The 17,596-nt window shown below is 37.9% G+C and overlaps 1 long non-coding RNA gene across 1 annotated transcript; it reads right to left on the minus strand.

Annotated features, from left to right (window-relative positions):
* Nucleotides 1-314: 314 nt before the first annotated feature.
* Nucleotides 315-16,707, minus strand: LOC308551291. The gene is made up of 3 exons (XR_013998003.1): nucleotides 16,593-16,707; nucleotides 964-1,063; nucleotides 315-451 (listed from the first exon to the last, which is right to left on the minus strand). It is a non-coding gene; the product is annotated as an uncharacterized lncRNA (long non-coding RNA).
* Between the last annotated feature and the right edge of the window lie 889 nt (nucleotides 16,708-17,596).

Consider the following 17,596-nt stretch of genomic DNA (forward strand, 5'->3'; position numbering starts at 1 on the left):
AGTTCACTTAAAATATGATTCTACCCACATGCTGATTTTTAAGAAAGCATTTATTTTGCAAAGCAAGGAGTATGTATATTGGACGTTACAATACATTATTCGGAGCAGAAGAAACTAGGAATGGTCCTTGATATAGATACATATTCAGACTCATATCCTTAATTTGAGAACACAGAAAAGTAAGTACGATAAAACACAAATCTCGTTAAACTTTAGGGTATAATTTTCAGAGTCCTTTTATATACATAAATCACAGTTTAACATATGTCAGCAGTTCACTAAAAATGTTTAAGATAATACATATTGATCTGAGCCTACTCACATAAATAAACGCCATAATCAGAACTTGTGTTCCTTGACCTACGAAAACTGACAGCAACATTCCATTCCTTGGAGGTCTGAATACATCACCATGAACCAGCTTCCAAACAAAGTCCTCCTGGGCATCTTCCTGCATAGGAGAAAGTCTTTAATAAACATACAAATGACTATAACAGAGTGTTACAAGACTTCTGAAAGTCAGATGAAACTGAATTTTCTTCTAAAGACAGACTAACTGGAAACCAATGACTCATTTTGGATAGAACAGGTCTCTAGAAGGTATATGAACCTGCCATAAAAATGAGTCATCCACTTACTCTAAGTTTTGCATTGGAGGGAATGTATTAATTACATAAAGCCCACAACTGGCTTGATTTTAACGAAACAAAATAATTTAACATACATAAGGAATTCAACCAATTTTATAGAAATTAAAAATTTACCAATACACAAATCATTACAAGAGTCAAAGGAGTATAACAAGATAAAAACTAAATTTACCTAAATTATAGTATTTTGCAATGTTTGATACATTTATCTCATGTTACAAATTAATGAAAATCTTAAATAATGATAAAAAGTTCAGAAACACATAAAAAGGAATATAATCAGAATTGATAACAATAACTTTAATAAACTTACCTCGTACTTTTAAAGAATTTACACAATTCCATACTTTCTGATTCAGTATAATATGCAAAATTACTATACATCAAAAATGTGCTGCATTCAAGGTGATATACTGTAAGTAGAAATATAACATTGAGAACTGAGCAGAGTAGGTACTCAAATATTTGCTGGATAAATATGTACATTTTTACTTATGGAAGAATTTACGCGATTATATCTGATAATATATCTGTGGCTAGTCCTTAATATGATCATAGCCGCCATTCCAGATAAGAAGAAAGTGATAACAAAGGAATTTATAATACTAAAAAGTTTTTAGAAGAAAAAAGAAAGAAGTTAAATCTCAAATTCCTTGTTTGAACATTAAAAAGAATATGCATGAACATACAAAAGAAAGACATTCAAATTACCATTGTTGATCAATTCTCTAAAGTTAAACACAGATCAAAGTATAAATACATGAATAAATTAAATGAAAAAGCTTTATCACAAAAGTGTATTACAAATAAAGCAATAGAAGCAACACTATTCTTAAGGTTATTTTAGAATTTTTTAAGAGTGCTTGCTCAAAAAGAAACACAGAGACGTGAATAAGATCAGTAACACAAACTTAGTTCCAGACTATGGAACTGAAAATGAAAGTTCAGGAATCAAGGTTTAACTAATAATGGCTGACTGACTTCTTAGCTAACAGACCATGGCTCTCAAGTTTGAACTTTATCACTCTATGAGCTTCAGGGTAAAAACCCCATGGACAAATTACCAACCAGCTCTTACTGTTTCTAAAATTAAAACTTAAAAACTATGGACCTGGAGAGTATTATGCTAAGCAAAATAAGCCGGTCAGAGAAAGACAAAATCACATGATCTCACTTATCTGTGGAATCTAATGAACAAAATAAACAGATGAACAAAATAGGTCCAGAGGCATGAATGTACGGAACAGACTGACAGATCTGGGGGGGGGGAGGGGAGAGACAGGAAGAGGTTACCCAAAGAATTTATATGCATATATGCATAGCCCATGGACACAGACAATAGTGTGAGGAAAGCCTGGGGTGAGGTGGGAGATGGGTGGAGGGGGGCAACGGGGGACATCTGTAATACTGTCAACAATAAGTAAAATAAAAACTTAAAAACTATCCCCAAATTAAAACCAATGCGTTCTGCCATCCCACCACCCAACCAAACCCAGACACACCAAAAAAGCTTCACCAAGTGTCCATCAACAAATGAGCGGATAAAAAAAGCTGTGGTACAGCCCTGCCAGTGTAGCTCAGTTGGTTGAGCATCGTCCCATGCACCGAGAAGTTGTCAGGTTCGATTCCTGGTCAGGGCACGTGCCAGGGTTGCGGGCTCAATCCCCAGTACGTGGTGTGCAAGAGGCAACCGATTGATGCTTCTCTCTCATCAATGTTTCTTCCTCTCTCTCTCTCTCTCTCTCTCTTCCTCTCTCTTTTTAAAATCAATAAAAACATATATTTTTTTAAAAAGCTGTGGTACATATACACAATGCAATCTTATTTGGCCGTAAAAGGAAGAAACCTGACCTTTTGCAACAGCATAGATGAATCTGGAGAATATTACGCTACGTGACATAAATCAGACAGACAAAAACAAATGCCATCTGATTTCACTTATATGTAGAATCTAAAGAATAAAATAAACAAACAAAATAGAAACAGACTCATAAATTTAGAGAACAGACTGACAGTTTAAAGAAGGGAGGGCCATTGGGGGCTGGGTGAAAAAGGTGAAGGGATTAAGAAATACACATTGCCCAGCCGGGCGTGGCTCAGCGGTTGAGTGTCGACCTAGGATCCACGCGATCCGGGTTCGATTCCCGGTCAGGGCACATGCCTGGGTTGCGGGCTCGATCAATGGCTCTCTCATCATTGATGTTTCTATCTCTCTCTCTCCCTCTCCTTTCCTCTCTCTGAAATCAATAAAGATATATTTAAAAAAAAAAAAAGAAATATACATTGATAGTTACAGAATAGTCACAGAGGTATAGAGAACAGAGTCAATAATATTGTAATAACTATCTATGGTGCCAGGTGGGTACTTGAAATATTTGGGGAAACACTCTGTAAAGTACACGACTGTCTAACCACTGTACTGTACACCTGAAACTAATACAAAATAATATTGAATGTAAACTATAATTGAAAAAAAATGTTTAAAGTTTCAGCAGAACCTATGAGAAGGCTGGCACTGTTTTAAAATGATGCCAATATGATGACTGATGTCTATAATATCTGTGAAATATCATAAGTAAATTAGCTCATGAAAGAAACTAAAGTGCATTTGTTGTTATATTATAAATATTTATATTACTAGGGATCAGCACCACAATCTATCTGGAGGCCCTTCACTTTCACAACCCCTTTGGAGAAACCATTTAAATAAATTTTGTCTGAAGCATGTTCTGAGGGGGTGTGACAAAATGGGATCTGGACTGTTGCCCAAACAGAAGGTTCTGGAAAAGCTACCATATGATGATAATAACAATGAAGAGGAGAAGGAGAAGGAATAGGATAGAAATAGGAGGAGAGGATGCTATTCTCATTTTAAAGGCAATGGCAGTATAAGGAAAGTCATCACTTTGAAAGGCCATACTCATAGTATCACACTGTTCAGTTATATTTTACTTTCATTTTTACTTTTATAGTCTTCTTCCACCAAAAATCACTTTATTACAGGATATCATGGAACAAAATACTGTATATACCCAGTCATCTCTTTTTCATCAGATTCTGATTGGTCTCCTGTTACTAACTTAACATCCTCACCCACTCTCAGCACTTTATCACAGTCCCGATTATTATGTTCTCAATTGGTCCATCCAGCAATTCCATGTTGCGACTACACCTTCCATAGTCATGAAGGACTTCTAACTCTGTGGTTTGAACCTGTTGAGTCCACCAGAATGTAAGCTTCATGTGGGCAGAGCTTATCTGCTTTATTCATCATGCTTTATTCATCAAAGTGCTAACCTAAACCACTGAATGTTAGTATGAGACATGGACTCTAAAATATAATCCCATCCAGAAGCCTATTTGATATTTTTTGTTTTCCTAAAACAAAAGTATAAAATCATATGACCAAATTTTAACTGACCTTTTGCTGGTTATAATCCTAAAACAGATAGAAAAGTTATCTTCCATTTCTTTACTTCTAACTTCATGAAATTATGTGATTTACCCTGACATTTTTATCTTATTTTATTTATTGATAATCTACATCATTTCAGAAAGGGGCTAGGTAGAAAATAATTTTAGCTTACTATTGTTCACCAGAAAGAGCACCTTTTCTGTAACCCTAAATCCACCCCATACTTTATTTCATTTTGTCCAGACCACATTGTCTTCTTAATCATATCATACTTGCAAAGGTACACAAAGATATATGTAATGAGAGTCACTGCAGTTTTGTTTGTAAATTTAAAAGCCTAGAAACAACCAAAAATGCCCATTAGAATGGGAATTAATAAACTATGGTAGCCCATGCTAAAATATACTATGTAACCATTAAAAGAAAGAAGTGTATCTATAGGTGATGATTTCTCTATGTGATAGCATTAAGTGAAAAAAGAAAGGTGCAAAGATTCCATAGCAAGATTCCATTTTCCCCAAAAAATAATATACATATCCTGTGGATACAAACATTTTTCTGGAAGAATAAATAAGAAAACATGGTTACACTTTTGAAAGGAAAGACGACGAATTGGGGCTGGTAAGGGAAGGGAGAACTTTACTTATATTTTTCTATATGGTTTGATGTCTTCATCATATACAAGTATTATCAATATTATTATTTAAATTTAACTAAAAGACAATTTGCTCCACTTCAAACCACCAACTCCTCCTGCAAACAGGTTTATTATTAGGGTATTTTAATTATAAAACACTTCAACTTGTCATTATTTCTCATCAAATACACTAATATTTTACATTTTTGTATGTTAAGTATTTTAAAATGCTGTAGTGACATGTTTATAAAAAATGTTTTGTATTAAATATTATTATAGTTTTGATACTGAATAAAACACAAGAAAATACAATTACCAATCAAGCTGTTTCTGCTGATGTGTGATCAAATCCAAACTGTCAATAGCTTTCTTATAAAATATTCCCAATAGATGATGCTCTTAACTGGTAATCTCCAGTTAAGACTTAAACCATAAATGCAGTGTTATTACCCCTCAAATCAATGACACATTCTTAGCAAAAGGAAAACACTGGTACAGATTGACCAAGTTGTTTAAAATGACTTATTTTTTTTTAAATATGTTTTTTATTGATTTCAGAGAGAGAAAGGGAGAGGGAGAGAGATAGAAACATCAATGATGAGAGCGCCATCAATCGGCTGCCTCCTGCACGCCCCCTACCAAGGATCAAGCCCGAAACCCAGGCATGTGCCCTGACTGGGAATCAAACCCTCATCTCCTGGTTCACTGGTCATTGTTCAACCACTGAGCCACACCAGCCAGGCAGAAATGACTTATTATTTAAAATTGGGTATCTTAAGAGTTTTTTCTGAAGTTTGGGGGTGGGGTGTGAAGAAAGTAAATGTACACTGCTTTAAAAAAGCAAGTGATACATTTTAATTAAAATGGGTTTTAATTCAACAACAAATTTTAGTTAAAAATTGATGACCTGTTAATCACAATACTATTACAAGTGACAGGGCAGGTGATTGACATCACGTGCCTCTTGATGTAAAGTATTGCTCCTGCAGTATTCCTGCCAAGATTGAAATGCCTGAGAGCCTGATCATGAAGAATCACCAGACAAACACAGGTAATCCTACAGAATCTAAGGTCCGTACTCTAAAAATTTTAAGGATATGAAAGACAGGGAAAGACTAAAGAACTGGTCCAGATTGGAGAAGACCTAAACACAACATGTAATCTTGGAAACGATAATGAACCAGAAAGGAGCAAAGTGACAATGTTGGCTAGCCGGTGAAATTTGAATGGATGGATATACATCAGATGATAATGCGATACCAATATTGATTCCTGATTTGGAAGGTCGTATACTAGTTATGCAGGAAAGTGAGCTTGTATTGGAGGCAGACACACTGGACTGTTTAGGGGCGGTGGGACATCCAGCTCTCAAAATTCAGAGAAGGACACACAGAGAGAAGAGTGAATAATGGAGCAAATGATATAAAATATTAACAATTGGGTCATCAGGTTAAAGGGAATACAGAAGTTCTTTGTATTGTTTTTGCACTTTTTCTGTCATCTGAAATTGTTTCAAAATAAATTATTTTTAAACACCTATGAGGAGCCCAGCCTGTGTGGCTCAGCACTTGATCATTGACCTAGGATCCAAGAGATCTCAGTTCAATTTCCAGTCACGGCACATGCCGGGTTGCAGGCTTCATCCCCAGTGGGGGACTCTCATCATTGATGTTTCTCTCTCTCTCTCCCTTCCTCTCTCTGAAATCAATAAAGACATATTTAAAAAAAAAAAAAAAAAACTAAGAGGAAATCAGAATTTATAAAACTGACAAATCCAAGGATAAATATTCATTGCATGAAAGGATTTATCTTAGCCATTCTATTAAAATATTGTTGGCACAGTAAAATGTGACTTAATTTGTCAAAATTTTAATAACATGCATTTCTTTACCAGTCTATCCATTGCCTTAAGCAAGTTAACTCATCAAGCCTTTTAAAAATGATACTTTCAACTATGCACTATGAAGTTTGGACTGTAAATACAAAGAGTTGAAAATCTGCAGTTGTTAAACCTACCAAAGTAGTTTTTGCACCAAACATTGCCACCTGCTGGAAATAATAGACCATAGTACATATTGCTCTTCCCTAAGAAAATAAGAAATTATTTAAAAATCCAAAGGCACATTTGAGAACAAAATGATAAATGCAAAAAAGATAACTAAGTGGTGTAACCTATTTATAATCCACTTAACATTCATGAATTATTCTGCATCTTTATATTCTAGAGTTTCGATAAATTTATAAGAAATAATTCTCATAAAATCATAAGAGGCAAACAAGTTTTTAATGTTGTTTATAATGAAGACACACACAGTAAAACTAGAAACAAAGACAGGGAATCTTGATTCCTGACACAATAAAACCCCATAATGGGCCTCACTTAGTAAAAATACATGTACTCAAAGAACCAAGCTGGCAGGCAACTTGAGCTTCTTCTAGTCCACTTGTTTTCAATAGGGGGAGCAGCACCCCCTAGGGGGCATAACGAAAATGGGGGGGGGGGGCGGGGAATGCTACTGGCATTTAGCAGCATAGTAGAATGCCAGAGGTAGTGCAGTGCACTGGGAGGCCCTCACAATGAATTAAGAACTTCCAAATGCCCCCCTCCAACATTCACGTGAGCTAAAAACTGCTTATGAGTATCTGATCCTAGATTCTAACTTCATTTTACAGATAAATATAAAGTATTTTCACACGGTTTTAATATACGTTGATTTTTTTTCCCAGGAAAGCAACTACCATGTAAATTGAGGGAAAACAGTACTATCTTTTTTTGACTTGAAACTACCAAAATTTATCAACACATCATAAAATCATGGCACCGTTTGGAAAGATGTGGCATTTGAGTCACCAATGCGTTCTTTTATCCATCTGCATTCATAGCTGACACGTTTATAATGATGACACACATAGGTACATGCAACTGATGAATGAAATATATATTGTTTTATTAAAAGTTACTTTCTTTATTCACTGTTGTACAACTGAAACTGATATGATGTTGTATGTCAATTATACTTTAATTTTAAAAAGAAAGAAAATCTCTTGCAAAAAAAGTTTCTTCTTATTTCTCCTTTATATCATAATTAGGGTGTTACATTGATTCTTATTGTAACTATGTGTATAGACAGTTTTAATTACCTGGTATCTATTAATAGAATTTTATAATAGAAAAGAAAAATTATAAAACATTTGTTATTAAAAGAGGGCATCAACCTGATAAAGTTGAGAACTACTGATCCAGTTCAATTCCCTCATTTTATTATGGGGAAAATGAGGTCCAGAGAGGAAAATGAACTTGCTCAAGGTCACAGTATGAGTTTAAGGCAAACCGGCACCAAAATTTTCTGATTCTCAATCCATGCTGCCTAAATATCAGAAATGCATCTAGGGAGGGAGGGAGCAACTATAAATGTGGCTAGCAGCCCAGGCTAATCCACAAATAAAGCTTATATAGCTCATACATAGCTAAAATTAATGTGATTAGAGTGAAACCAAAAGTCCTTTGGCCCTGGCCAGTGTGGCTCGGTTGGTTGAAGCGTCATCCCGTACACTGAAAGCTTGCGGGTTCAATTCCCATCAGGACACATACCTAGGTTGCAGTTTTGTTCCCTGGTCGGGGCATATACAGGAGGCAACCAATCAATGTTTCTCTCACACATCAATGTTTCTCTCTCTCTCCCTCTTTCTAAATAATCAATAAAACATATTGTTGGGTAAGGATTTAAAAAAAACCTTTGGTTGTTGGTATAAAAACAGCAAGTTTATAAAGTAAAATTATTGTGAATAGAAATACGTTAGCTTAGTATTCAAGGCCATTCAAAATTCAAAATCTGGCCCAAATATTTCTTTTTAACCTTTCTACCATACAATATAAACAATTAAAGTATGGGGTGTCAGACTGAATCTTTTTGGCCTTTGTATACCTCAGCACCTAACGGCTGCCACAGAGTACATTTATTGTCTGTTGATGAATGAATAATCAAGTGGAAAAATTTTGTTTCAATCAGACAAGTTTATCCACTGTTCCCCACATATACCATGCACATTCTTACCTGGAAAGCCCTACCTAGAGTTCCTCTCCAAAATCCTAAAATTTAGCCAGGTCTCTTAACTCAATCCCTGGGCCTTCCCGACAAGCCTCACACACCTCTGTCCCTTCTATGCAAATTATCCTCCGCATCCTTCGAGACCCAGCTCAAAGCCCATCTCTTATAAAGCTTTTTTAGCCAATTCACCCACCGCAGCTCCTTCCCATTCTAAACTCACACTATGTGTTTAAGTGGTTATGTTAAGAATCCGGATTCTGTAATCAAACTCATATGAGTTTATAATCCCTTGTATGTGTGACCTCGGGCAAGTGACTTTACCTCTTTGAGTCTCAATTTTATTTCCTATAAAATAAAGATTTAAAATAGTACCTGCCCTCAGAGGTCTGTTGTGAGAAATAAAGTTAAACTAGGTACTTTGTAAAAATTCCCATGCTAAGAACATAACATGCACTCAATATTTGTCATATAAATGGATGGATAAAAAGTCTTCACTTAAATGTTAATATTTATGACCCTTCCTTCAATGACTTCTGAACAAAACTGTTATAAAACCTCCAAACTTTATACCCATTTGAGAACATGTGTCACTTTCTGAAAAGATAAAGTGCACAAGATGCTCAATTAAAAGCAAAAAGACAAAACTTTTACCCTGGCCCAGTGGCTCAGTTTGTTGGAACATCATCCTGTACACAAAAAAAGGTTGTGGGGGACGGGAAACAAGATGGCGGCGTAGGTAACAGCTGCACCCGCCGCCTCCCGCAACCACATCCAAATTACAACTAAAATACAGAACCACAGTCACTCAGAACCTCCTGAAATCCAGCTGAACAGAAGCCCCACAACCAGGGAACTGAAGAGGCACCGAGACCGGTAGGAGGGGCGGAGACGCGGGCGGGTCGGAGCTGAATCCCGGAGACTAAAGCGCAGGCTCACACCCGGTGCCGCGGTTGAAACCCGGGAGGGAATCTCGGTGGTGGGGGTTTCCCAGCCCCACAGCAGGCCCCAGCCCAGGGCTCCAGGGCCGGGAAGAGATTTCCCCACAACTCCAGGCTGTGAACCCAGCGGGCACTGTCCCTGAGGGTTGCGGAGGCTGCGGGAGCCCCAGCAGCTCCTCTAAAGGGCCCGGCACGGACTCACTCGGACGCTCCCTCTGAGCCCAGCGCCGGGCAGCAGCCTGAAAGGACCCGGGACACTCGGGGAGGAACTAACCTGCCTGAAGTCGGCGTGAGAGGCAGAGGGCGGCTTCCTCCCAGGCAGAAGAACTGGCAGAGTCCATGGCTCCTTTGGCGAGTCCTCCCCGCACAGAGCTGGCAGGCGCCATGTTTGAATCGCCAGCACCTGACTCACACCTTTGGCCCCGCCCCATGATTCCCGGAGGCCCTGCCCCTCCCCACCTGCAGCTCATCCGGGCCCTTTCCAGGGGCTTTTCTCGAGCCTCACACTTAGGACTTTCCTAAAATCTCTCAAACAAGCAGCAGAGGGCCCCATATGTCTTGCTAAGTGGCCCCAGGCCTGGCACTAGCAGCGGCTGCATTGGCTCATAGCTTGGCCTTTCCTGGGCACCTCCAAGCCCAGCACAAGTAGCAGCCATCTACGGATTGCTGTGTAGCTCATGCTGGGTGGCCCTGGGCAAGGCACTGGCACAGGCTGACTTTGCACCTCCCGGGAGGCCCCAGAGACAGTGCACCTGGGGGTCAGACTCGACCACGCTGGACTACAACCCTATCACATCCACGAGTGACACACTCAAGGGGCACACTTGGTGAACACCAAAGCTCCACTGAAGTAAATCCTGCTCCATAGGGGTGTCTCCAGCACAGCAGCTCTCTGGCTGTAGTTGCAGCTGGTCCTCACAGCTGATTGGCCTGAGTGTCAATTTCTCCCAGTGATGCCAACAGCAACCAAGGCTCAACTACAACAGGACAGTGCACACAGTCCACACAGGGGAGCACCTAGAAGGCCCAGCTCAGGTGACTGGGGAGGATGAGCCACTGGACCCTACAAGACACCTGCTACACAAAGCCACTCTACCAATTCCAGGAGACATAGCAGCTCTACCTAATACATAGAAACAAACACCAGGAAACAGCCAAAATGCAGTGGCAAAGAAACATGTCACAAAGGAAAGAACAGAAGAAATCTCTAGAAAAGGAACTAAATGAAACAGAACCAAGCAAGCTAACAGATACAGAGTTCAGAATAATGGTTATAAGGATGCTCATGGATATTAGTTAGAGTATGATGAAAATAACTGAGAACATCAATGCTACATGAACTGAAATGAAGAATAATTTACAGGGAATCAACAGTAGAGTAGAGGACACTGAGAATCAAATCAGCAACTTGGAACATGAAGAAACAAAAAACATCAAACCAGAAGAGCAAAAAGGAAAAAGAATCCAGAAATATGAAGATAGCATAAGGAGCCTCTGGGACAACTTCAAGAGGCCCAACGTTCGTATTATTGGGTGCAAGGAGAGCAAATAGAGCAAGAAATTAAAAACCTATTTGAAAAAATAATGACAGAAAACTTCCCCTACCTGGGGAAAGAAATAGACTTACAAGTGCAGGAAGCACAGAGGGTCCCAAACAAGAGGAACCCAAAGAGGCCCACAGCAAGACACATCATAATTAAAATGCCAAAGGTCTAAGACAAAGAGAGAATCTTAAAAGCAGCAGGAGAAAAACAGTTAATTACATACAAGGGAGCACCCATACAACTGTCAGCTGATTTCTCAACAGAAACTTTGCAGGCCAGAAGGGAGTGGCAAGAAATATTCAAAGGGATGAAAAACATGGAACTACAACCAAGATTGCTCTACCCAGCAAAGCTATCATTTAGAATTGAAGGTCAGATAAAGAGCTTCTCAGACAAGGAAAAGCTAAAGGAGTTCATCACCACCAGACCAACACTACAGGAAATGTTGAAGGGTCTTCTTTAACAGGAAGCTAATGAACAAAAGAACCTGATGAACTAAATAGATACAGGGACATTGACGCATGTAACAGACGATCATATTTCAGAGGGAAGAGAGAAGAGGGGTGGACGGTGGGAAGAGATTAACGAAAGAAGTTATGTGCATATATGCATAACCCATGGAAACAGACAGTGATGGGGTAAAGGCCTGGGGAGGGGGTGGGAGCAAGGTAGAGGGGGTCAATTGGGGGAAAAAAAAATGGGACACCTGTAATACTTTCAACAATAAAGATAAATTTAATGATAATTTAAAAAAAGGTTGTGGGTTCCATTCCCAGTCAGGGTGCATACCTAGGTTGTGGGTTCGATCCTCAGTCTGATCGTGTACAGGAGGCAACTGATTGATGTTTCTCTCTCACATTGATATTTCTTTCTTTCTCTCTTTCCTCCCCTTCTTCTCCCTCAAAAATCAATAAACATATTCTCGGGTGAGGGTAAAAAAAAAAAAAGACAAAACTTTTTAAGCTAAAATTTATTATATTTCCTTTAAACCTTTCTGTGACCACAGCTCAGGCTCACAACCCATCTGATGACCGAAGGCTCTGCCTCCAAACAGCAGTTTGCTGGTGGCTGTGCTAAGGTGGTAGAGAAGGCCCACGTGGCTGATGAGCCCCAGCTGCCACCTGGCACTGACATCTGTAAGTAATTTGATGTATGTATGGACTTCAGCTTTCTGTCCATGTCCCCCTGCCCCGTCCCTATGTCAGAATTGTGCCTACCCCTCTCCACTCCAAGAATGTCTTTTTGTGCCAGAGGTACAAGGAAAGCTTCCATAGTCTGCAGAAGGATGAGACAGTGTAATTCACCCAGCTGAGGTCCTGGAATCAATCCATGTGACAGGACCTGATGGGATTTTCTGTATTGGAAATGAGAGGCATCAAAAAGGGGGGGGGGGGGGGGGACAAATATGTAGAAGCACAGACCAAAGGGAACAGGACTCCTCTTCAAATAGAAGGTCTAGATCTTTGCCAAGATGGCAGCTGCTAGTCACATGTGGCTACTCAACACTTGAAATATGTCTTGTACTAAGTTAGATAAGCTGTAAGTGTAAGATACACACCGGATTTCAAAGAGTAGCAGTAAAAGATTTTAAGGTATTTCTTTACCAAAGAAGTATTATACAAACACTGTATTCTAGTTAAAAATTTGTTTCTCAAAGGGGTATGGGTTAGCAGTTCTGACAATACTTCTCATGTATGCTAGGGGTGAACAAATAAGTTAATATATCAGAGATTATAGGAGCCAGATTCCTCACTGTTAGAGAAATAACTTACAAATAAGGAAAGGAAGAGGGCTGAGGTATTGGATTACAATCAGAGATGTCAGCATAAACTCATATTTATTTATTTACTTATCTACTTATTTTTATATTTTCCCATTTACAATTAGCAAGTAATGTGTGGGGTGATACTTTTCCACTGTGAGACTAACCAGTTTCCCCAACATTCATTCACCTACAATATTAATATCCATTGATAATATTAACCTGAATCAATTACATGGAGAGTGAAAAAAATAGTTATTTTCAATTTTTATCATTCCCACTGAAGCAATTCAATAAATGATGATATAGGTACCCAGCTAGATGACAAAGTTATTCATAACCTACAATGTAGTTTAAGTTATTTTATAGCTACATTTACCAACATATGAAGCTTTGCTTCACATTTGTCCACTGAAAATTCAAACTATGTTATGGATTCAATAAGATTTTGTGAGCCACTCTAAGACACAACAGCCATGTACACCTGGGATACCTAGAGTGGGATCCATAGTGCAATATAAACGTTACCCCATAGTGAAGTATGGTTGTAAAATGCTGAGTTAGACGCAGTCAAAGGTTTCTTTACTAGGAGACTTTTAAATATTTTACTAATGTGCTTTGTGAAGCTGAGAAATGAGATAGCAAAAAGTAGCATTTTCTAAACTTATTTGGCTAGTGTTCTAGGGAACGTGTTTTGGGAGATGTTGATGTGTGGCATTATCACTGGGTTAAAAAAGCATTTTCAATCCAAGACAGAAAATAAAAGAACAGCAACCTCCCCCTGCCAACTACAACAGCAACTTTCTAGTGTTCGGGTAAATAATACTGTGGCTTGGTGAATTCTCACTGCATAATTCCACTTTCTGCATGGATGGGCTACTGCTGTGTAAGATATTTGTAAGTGAAGTGTTCCTTTATCTGAGAGAAGAAATAGGAAACACTATGTGTTTACTATGGGCTAAATACTGTGCCCAAGTTCACACAGCTAGTAAAGTCAGAGCCAGAATTCCAACAGGTATGTCTGGTTTTTTCCATTGTACTTCGGGGAGCCAAGGGCCTTCTAAGTACCCTAAAAGAGTTTCAGAGGGAAAGACAAATTCCCTCTTCTGGTATAACTTCTAGGATTTACACCTGATTGTTAAGGAAAAAGGTGTTAAGACCTAACCCTAAATGAGATGATTCCCCAAAGCTCCCATTTGGTATAGGTGCATCTGAATTTGTGCTTCGGCTCTTTTGCTAGCCACACTGGCTTCCTGACAGGCAAACAGACCACTAGCGCCATACCTTATAGACCCCAGGTATGAATCTAAACTTCAATTTAAATATGCTTTCCCTTGGCTTTTATTGTTAACATAAGACTTCCTAAATTTCAATTTTTAATAGTCAACTAATAAGTGAAAAAATGTAGAAGGGCTTCAGCACTTCGATCAGCTTCTGATAACAGCTTACACTTTGAATAGTATTCTCAACCATTAGGGAAAGGTTAGTTTCATTTCTTCACGTGTATTTCATTCCTTTCCCCAGATTACACTTCTCTATTTCATCCAGAGCTTGTAAGACTGAACTATACTTATTGGACTAGTAAATTGCCTGTTTTTGCCAATTGTGCTTTAGGTAAACTGCAGGATGTAAGATCAAGTAATCTTGACCTCTAGCTGGATGATTCAAAGTACACACACTCATTTCTAAACATAAACGTTTCTCATTTTCTCTACAGTAACTCTGTAGGCAGAAAACATAATAGGCCTTTAATATAGAAAGCCAGAATGATATAGTGGAAAAACTATGAGTTTGGGGGCAAGAGATACCTGAATTTGAATATCACTTCCACCTCCTGCTAGCTATGATCCTGAGAAAATTACTTCAGCTCACTGGGCTTCAGTATCCTCATTTATAAAATGGAGATAACAACCATAGGTGATACATAGGGATAAAAGCAAGGCATCCCCAATCTGGAATCGCTTTCAGAAAAAGATTAGGAAGAATCATGTTACAATGGCTGTTCAGGCCATCTACAGAAATGACACAAACCAAGCACAATTTGCAAATATTTGAAGAGATTTGACATCTAATCCCAAATAAGGTGATTAGGGTTTGGTCTCAGAAAAGCACATCTGAAGCTGTAAGAAATAAGCTTTAGATGAAATCAAATATAATCAAAGCTAAATCAAAACAAAATGATAGTCTTAAAAAAAGCTCAAAAGGGAAATAAATAGATCTGTATAGTCATAAAAGGTCTTCCCTATCAAAGGAAAGCCCCAAAGTTAATCTGTTGGTGAAGCACCTCTAATATTGTCCATGGCTAATATTGTCCATGGAATACCTAACCCACAAATATAAATATCTGGTCCACGGCAAACATAGCACTAGAGTGGCATGAATATCATCTTTTAATACCTCATTTCCCTTTGTTCTGGGGGGGTGCGCTCACCAAGAAATTTTCTATTTATTCTATCGATATTTTCTTTTTCATATATTTTTATTACAGGGAGATGTGCTAACCAGCTCACATGAATGGTATAGTTCACTAGGCATTTATATTTCCCCACATAAATTAATAAATAGGTATTCCAATAGATTAATATTTGACCCTTAGGAGTTTGCCTAGTATGTATCTATCTCACTTTGGTATACTCACAGAATTAAAATTCTGAAGCAAAATTTTAAAAGATTGAAAAAACCTAGTTTTCTGAGTGTGTGAAGAAACAGCAGGACCTCGGGCCTAGCAACTTTTCTGGAAAACAATTTGGCAATGTGGTTTCAAAATGTGTACACCCTTTTATGTAAATAACCCTACTTCTAAGAATTTAACTTTAGGAGATAATCACATAAGTAAAAAGAGTAAAGATGTTCATTAAAGCGTTGTTTTTAATAGTTAAAATTAGACATTTGAGTTGTTTTTATCAATAGGGCACTAAGTCGATTATCACCAGTACATTAAATGTACTATGCAGTCAGTAAAAGAAGGATGGGACTCCATGTTTATTCACATGGAAAGATGTCCATGACATACATATTAAGTGAAAAAAGCACATGTAATATCCAATTTGTACAAAGTTGTATACTTCTTAGCACCATGTGCAGTGTTTCCCTGGTATATTCTACAGAACATTATATCCCCATGAGTTCTGCCATGATCTATAAAATGTTGCATATTATAATCACCTTCTGAAAATTCACAATGCTTTTTAACATACTGAATACTCTTGAAGTCACTCTGTTAATGTTGTTTAACCTAACATTATCCAACGGAACCTCATCATAGAATCCTTTTTCACATAACACCTTTTAAAAGACCAAGCAAAAATAAATTAAATTAAATTGATCAAATATGAAGCAACTAGTTTCTAGAATACCCTTTCACAAACATGAGTGTCAGGGAGCTGAGAGATTATTCACCAGCATGTTAATACTCAGTCTGTCTGCCTATCTATCTACCAAAAATAGCAATTTATAAAAGAAAAACTCCAGCTGTACAAACAATAATGGCTGCCATATGCTGAGAACCTACTCTGTGTCATGCTAAGGGCTTTACATATTCTGAAAATCACGATAAAATGACAGAAGAAATCATGCTTCAGAGATCATGTGACTTACCTTAGCTCATGCAGCTAGTAAGTGGCCAAGCCTCAATTTATTTGCAGGTCAGTCTGAGTCCAATATATGTGCTCTTTTCTCTACACTATACTGTGTCTCTTCCTTTAAGGTTCCACTTGAGTAGCCATCCAGCATGCCAACACCAGGCAGCATCCCTGTGGTCTCCTATGTACCTTTTTCAAACCTCAATATGAAGAGAAAGTAAAGTACCTGGCACATTAGCTGAAATTTAGTAGATTTAATACAGCAATTCCTTTAAAGATTGTCCTTTGAATAGTTTTAACGTAAATAACTTACCTACTTTCTTGAGCTCTTTAGCTCTGTTATACAACTTAGCTGTAGGGTTAAAAAATCAAATAGAGAAAGTATAAATCATATTTATAAACACTCAGAGGTTTGAGGGCCTACGGTGCATAAAATGCCTTGCTTAGCAATAAAGGGTACTAAGGGTGTACTCTATGTGAACCTCGTGTTTGACAAAGAATAATTATTAAAAACAGAAGATGGAAAACAAAAACTAGCAAAGTTTGACACTGGACAGGACTGATGAAGCTAGAAAATGCCTAACTAGGAATAAAGAGACTTATACCACTCGAAAAGTAGAAGAATAAAGGGGAGATAGAAAAATCAAAAGAAAAAGCAGTCATGCTGCATTTACTCAACATACAATTTATCTCTTGGTTTCTATCTAATCATCAAGAAAATGAAAATCAAAACCACAATGAGATATCACCTTGCATCTGTTAGAATGGCTATTATCAAAAAGTCAACAAGTGTTGGAGATGCTGTGGAGAAACGAGAACCTTTGTGCACCCTTGGTGAGACTGTAAGTTTGTGCAGCCTCTATGGAGAACAGTATAGTATGTAGAGTCCTCAAAAAATTAAAAATAGAACAGCCATACAACCCAGCAATTCTACTTCTGGGTATTTATCTGAAGAAAACAAAAACACTAACTCAAAAAGATATATGAAACCCCATGTTCATTACAGTATTAATTACAATA

This window comes from Miniopterus schreibersii (assembly GCF_964146895.1).
Source record: "Miniopterus schreibersii genome assembly, chromosome: X".
In the NCBI taxonomy this organism is placed as follows: Eukaryota; Metazoa; Chordata; class Mammalia; order Chiroptera; family Miniopteridae; genus Miniopterus; species Miniopterus schreibersii.